Source organism: Schistocerca americana, chromosome 9 (genome assembly GCF_021461395.2).
Source record: "Schistocerca americana isolate TAMUIC-IGC-003095 chromosome 9, iqSchAmer2.1, whole genome shotgun sequence".
NCBI classification, from domain to species: Eukaryota; Metazoa; Arthropoda; class Insecta; order Orthoptera; family Acrididae; genus Schistocerca; species Schistocerca americana.
This window is the reverse complement of record NC_060127.1, coordinates 60,095,415-60,101,414: the sequence shown is the minus strand read 5'-3', so window position 1 is coordinate 60,101,414 and position 6,000 is coordinate 60,095,415.

The following is a 6,000-nucleotide window of genomic DNA, read 5'->3' as shown; positions in this document are numbered from 1 at the left end:
TGCCAAAAGCCATCCGGTAATCCAGGAATACTAAATCAATTTGAAATCCCTTATGAACAACACTCAACACTTCGTTTGAGTAAAGAACCAGTTGTGTTTCACAAGAACGACGTTTTCTAAATCTGTGTCGAGTGTGTGTCAATAGACCGCTCTCTTCGAGGTAATTCATAATGTTCGAACACGATACAGGTGCCAAAATCCTGCTGCATATCGACGTTAATGATATGGGCGTGTAATTTCGTGGATTACTCATACTACCTTTCGTGGATATTGGTGTGGCCTGTGCAACTTTCCACTCTTTGGGCAAGGATCTTTCATCGAGCGAGCAATTGTGTATGATTGTTAAGTACAGAGCTATTGCATCAGCATGCTCTGAAAGGAACTTAATTGGTAACAATCTGGACCGGAAGACTTGAATTATTAAGTAATTTAAGTTCACTACTCCGAGGATATCTACTTCTAAATTACTCATGTTGGCAACTGTTCTTGATTCGAATTCTGGAAAATTTACTTCGTCTTCTTTCGTAAAGAAATTTCAAAAGGCTGTGTTTAGTAACTCTGCTTTGGCAGCACTGTCGTCGACAGTATTTACGCTGCTATTGCACAGAGAAGGCACTGGTTGTGTCTTGTGGCAAGACTCTTGTCGCTGGCATACTTTTCATACGGCCACAATCTCTTTGGGTTTTCTGTCAGGTTTCGAAACAAAGTTTCGTTGTGGAAACTATTGTAAGTATCTATTATAAGTATCTCGCATTGAAGTCTGCGCTAAATTTCGAGCTTCTGTAATAGATCGCCATTCTAGAAAATCTTGCGTTCGTTTATATTTGCAATGGTTTTTCGTTGTATCTGCAACAGTGTTCTGACCCGTTGGGTGTACCAAGAGGAATCAGCTCCGTCGTTCGTTAAATTATTTGCTATAATTCTCTCAATTGCTGCCGATATTATTTCTTTGAGTTCAAGCCACGTCTGGTCTACGTGTACATTGTTAATTTGCAAGGAATGGAGATTGTCTCTCAGGAAGGCGTCAAGTGAATTTTTGTCTGCTTTTCTGAACAGATATATTTTTTGTTTATTTTTGGAGGATTTTGGGATTACAATATTCAGTCTCGCTACCACAACCCTGCGTTCACTAATCCCTGTACACGTTTTGATGTTCGTTATTAGCTCAGTATTATTTGTTGCTAAGAGGTCAAGCGTGTTTTCACAATCGTTTACTATTCGCTTACGCTCATGAACTAACAACTCTAAATAATTTTCAGAGAATGCGTTTAGCGCTATTTCGGATGATGTTTTATGCGTACCTCCGGATTTAATCATGTATTTCCCCCAACAAATTGAGGGTAAATTATAGTCACCAGCAACTAACTATAATTGTGTGAGTCCGGTGTTTGAAATTAAACTCAAATTTTCTGTGATTCTTTCAGAAATTGTATCATCTGAGTTGGGAGATCGGTTCAAGGATGCAATTATTATTTTATTTGGTTGCCACGAGTGACCTATGCCTATACTGGCTCAAAGGAACTATCGACTTCATATCTGCTACAAAATAAGCTACTTCTAACAGCAACAAGCACGCTACCGCCAACTGTGTTTAGCCTGTCCTTTTTGAACACCGTTAGGTTCTTCGCAAAAAATCTCGGCTGAATTTATCTCCGGCTTTAGCCAGCTTTCAGTGCCTATAATGATTTGAGGATGAGTGCTTTCGCGCTTGGAGCTCTGGTACTGTTCCAACAGAGTGGCTACAGTTTACAACTGTTATACCGATGGTTCCTGGATCTACGATCTTCCTGCGTTCAGCCTGCACCATTTTACACTGAAGCCCTTCTTGCGTTTTCCTGAGACCCTCTACACCAAAAAAAAAAAAAAAAAAAAAAACGCCCAGTCCACGCCACACAGACCCTGCTACCCGTGGAGCCGCCTCCTGCGTATAGTAGACTCCTAACCTATTCAGCGGAACAAGAAACTCAATCACCCTATGGCGCATAGAGAGTAGCGTCCATGTGTTCCAGCATGTATATTCGATTTGGCTCTTTCAACAAGACCTGTGTGTTGTTGCGGATGATAGAGTTCTTATGCAAATATGTATGTGTGACTTTCCGATAAACCTTATGTTCCAATCTTCCATCATCCTGTCTCATAACCAAAACATCTCTGCTGATCACGAGTAAACTTGACCACGCCCACCTACACAGTATTTATGTCGCTCTGCCACGTCCGACTCGTCAGTCAGCAAGATTCAGAATCGCCAGGAGCGCCTCTGAAGACGTCCAACGCAGCTGTGAAGGAAATGTCACGAACAGAATAGTTTCTTTTCTCAGTAAGGGTTCGTTAACTCGTCCAGCAGGTAAACGATGGCAAGTCAATGCTAAGCGATGTTAACTGAACTCTGTTTGATGTAAACAATGTAAAGTACTCAATGACACTTTTAAGAACAATATTTTGGATAGAATTTGTGATTTTAAAAATATGTCGTTACTCTAGGGGTATTTTAAAACGACATCTTACCTGTATATAAAATCACAATGCACCTACTTGAAATATCATATTTATGAGAATTAATTGAAACTTTACTGCAGAATTTCTCAAAACAACCAACTTGTTCCGTATCGCCGTTCACAGCCAATGTCTTCAATAACCCCTGCTTCTTATATGCCCTATATTTTTATAACAAAGTTATCAGTCAGATTAACATTCTTATTTTATACTTGAAAAGAGAGACAGCATTGGTCGTATATTTTCATTATCGCAAAATCGATTTTCTGTCAATGAGTGACCATCTTCAGTGCTGTATTATATAACTTAAATTAGTAAGCACTGATGTCAATAAGCTTACGGCAATCACATACGACCAATGCTGTCTCTCTTTTCAAGTATACCCATTATCTGGTCGTAGTGCACAGGACACTATGGAGTCGCCAATCAATTCTTATTTTAGGTCATGTTCACGGTGTTCCCCAGTACTAGATTTGGTATGTGTAGTTTATGACTTTTTTACATGAGGTAATTGTAGGGAGAATATTCTTTTAACTGCATGTGTAACCTGTAGGGAACTTCTACCCCAGAGGCCGTAGTGGAGGCTGCAAAGGACAGGAAGAGAGAGATGGTTTGGGGGCTATAAATTCTGAGTGCAGCGACCTGGCTGTGTGAAGTGATTCTGGGAAACAGTACTCGGTGGATCGCACCTGTACAGGGACTTCCGGCCGTAGCACTCTCCTCTTCCTGGTTGGGATCGGACAGGAGGGCTCCAGGCCGCAAAAGGCAGAGAAGGGGTGGAAGTAGCGCAGCAAAATTAGACTGTTTGCACTTCCCTATTTCGTCTCATCATGTGTCTCTCAAGTACTTGTTTAAGACAACTTTATCTCGCTCAGTCATAACTTGAAACGTGTCTTCTCTGACCCAGTGGTATAACTTGTCAAGCAGGTCATTAATGGTAACTCAGTGTGTCATACATTTATAATTTTTGAGGATCTTTCTCACAGAGAAGAACATCAGTCTGGCTAAAATACTTTAGAAATGGCTGGACTGCAGTAAAGTATTTATTTGCAATAGTTATCGGTGATGCCAATTGGGGAGCTGCTCTGACTTAGAAGTAGCGGCTCCGGTCACGGAAACAGACGACGGCCGGGAGAGAGGTGTGCTGCCCATGTGCCCCTCCACACCCAGTCACGCCTGTGGGCTCAGGAACAGAAACGAGCGGTCGGTACCGTTGGGTCTTCCAAGGCCTGTTCGGACGGAGTTAGTTACACTACTGGCCATTAAAATTCCTACACCAAGAAGAAATGCAGATGATAAACGGGTATTCATTGGACAAATATATTATACTAGAACTGACATGTGATTACATTTTCACGCAATTTGGGTGCACAGATCCTGAGAAATCAGTACCCAGAACAACCAACTCTGGACGTAATAACGGCCTTGATACGCCTGGGCATTGAGTCAGAGCTTGGATGGCGTTTACAGGTACAGCTGCCCATGCAGCTTCAACGCGATACCACAGTTCATCAAGAGTAGTGACTGGCGTATTGTGACGAGCCAGTTGCTCGGCCACCAATGACCAGACGTTTTCAATTGGTGAGAGATCTGGAGAATGTGCTGGCCAGGGCAGCAGTCGAACATTTTCTGTGTCCAGAAAGGCCCGTACAGGACCTGAAACATGCGGTCGTGCATGATCCTGCTGAAATGTAGGGTTTCGCAGGGATCGAATGAAGGGTAGAGCCACGGCTCGTAACACACCTGAAATGTAACGTCCACTGTTCATAGTGCCGTCAATGCGAACAATAAGTGACCGAGACGTGTAACCAATGGCACCCCATACCATCACGCCGAGTGATACGCCAGTATGGCGACGACCAATACACGCTTCCAATGTGCGTTCACCGCGATGTCGCCAAACACGGATGCGACCATCATGGTGCTGTAAACAGAACCTGGAGTCATCCGAAAAAATGACGCTCTGCCATTCGTGCACCCAGGTTCGTCGTTGAGTACACCATCGCAGGCGCTTCCGTCGTGATGCAGCGTCAAGGGTAACCGCAGCCATGGTCTCCGAGCTGATAGTCCATGCTGCTGCAAACGTCGTCGAACTGTTCGTGCAGATGGTTGTTGTCTTGCAAACGTCCCCATCTGTTGACTCAGGGATCGAGACGTGGCTGCATGATCCGTTATAGCCATGCGGATAAGATGCCTGCCATCTCGACTGCTAGTGATAAGAGGCCGTTGGGATCCAGCACGGCCTTCCGTATTACCCTCCTGGAAGCACTGATTCCATATTCTGCTAACAGTCATTGGATCTCGACCAACGCCAGCAGCAGTGTCGCGATACGATAAACCGCAATGGCAGTAGGCTACAATCCGACCTTTGTCGAAGTCGGAAACGTGATGGTAGGCATTTCTTCTCCTTACGCGAGGCATCACAGCAACGTTTCACCAGGCAACGCCGATGAACTGGTGTTTGTGTATGAGAAATCGGTTGGAAACTTTCCTCATGTCAGCAAGTAGTAGGTGTCGCTACCGGGGCCAACCTTGCATGAATGCTCTCAATAGCTAATCATGTGCATATCACAGCATCTTCTTCCTGTCGGTTAAATTTCGCGTCTGTAGCACGTCACCTTGGTGGCGTATTAATTTTAATGGCTAGTAGTGTAAGCCCCTCAGCAAGTACTTGCAGAAGTTACTTGCTAGTGGACACTCGCCTTTTAAGATTTCGTGTACTTGTGGAAACGTCTACATGGGAACTGCCAGGAGAAGCGTGAAGACGCGAGTAAGACTGAAAAAAAAAGAAAAAAAAAGAAAGAAAAAAGCCGAACGGGGAAGACAGAAAAATCTTTTGTTGTAGAGCATGCTCTTCAGTCAGGAAATCATGAAATGAAGTTTTCCGAAACTAAAACTTTATCTACTACGACGGACTGTTATCCACTACAATATAGGTGAGCCATCGAAATACACAGGGTGGTCCTGGCCAAATATCTCACGAAATAAGCATCAAACGAAAAAGCTATAAAGAACGAAACTCGTCTAGCTTGAAGCGGGAAACCAGATGGCGCTATGGTTGCCCCTTTGCCATAGGTCAAACGGATATCAATTGCTTTTTTAAAAATAGGAACCCCCATTTTTTATTACATATTCGTGTAGTACGTAAAGAAATATGAATGTTTTAGTTGGACCACTTTTTTCGCTTTGTGATAGATGGTGCTGTAATAGTCACAAACGTATAAGTACGTGGTATCACGTAACATTCCGCCAGTGCGGACGGTATTTGCTTTACCTGTGTTAAAATGGACCGTTTACCAATTGCGGAAAAGGTCGATATCGTGTTGATGTATGGCTATTGTGATCAAAATGCCCAACGGGCGTGTGCTATGTATGCTGCTCGGTATCCTGGACGACATCAAGTGTCCGGACCGTTCGCCGGTTGTTACGTTATTTAAGGAAACAGGAAGTGTTCAGCCACATGTGAAACGTCAACCACGACCAGCAACAAATGATGATGCCCAAGTA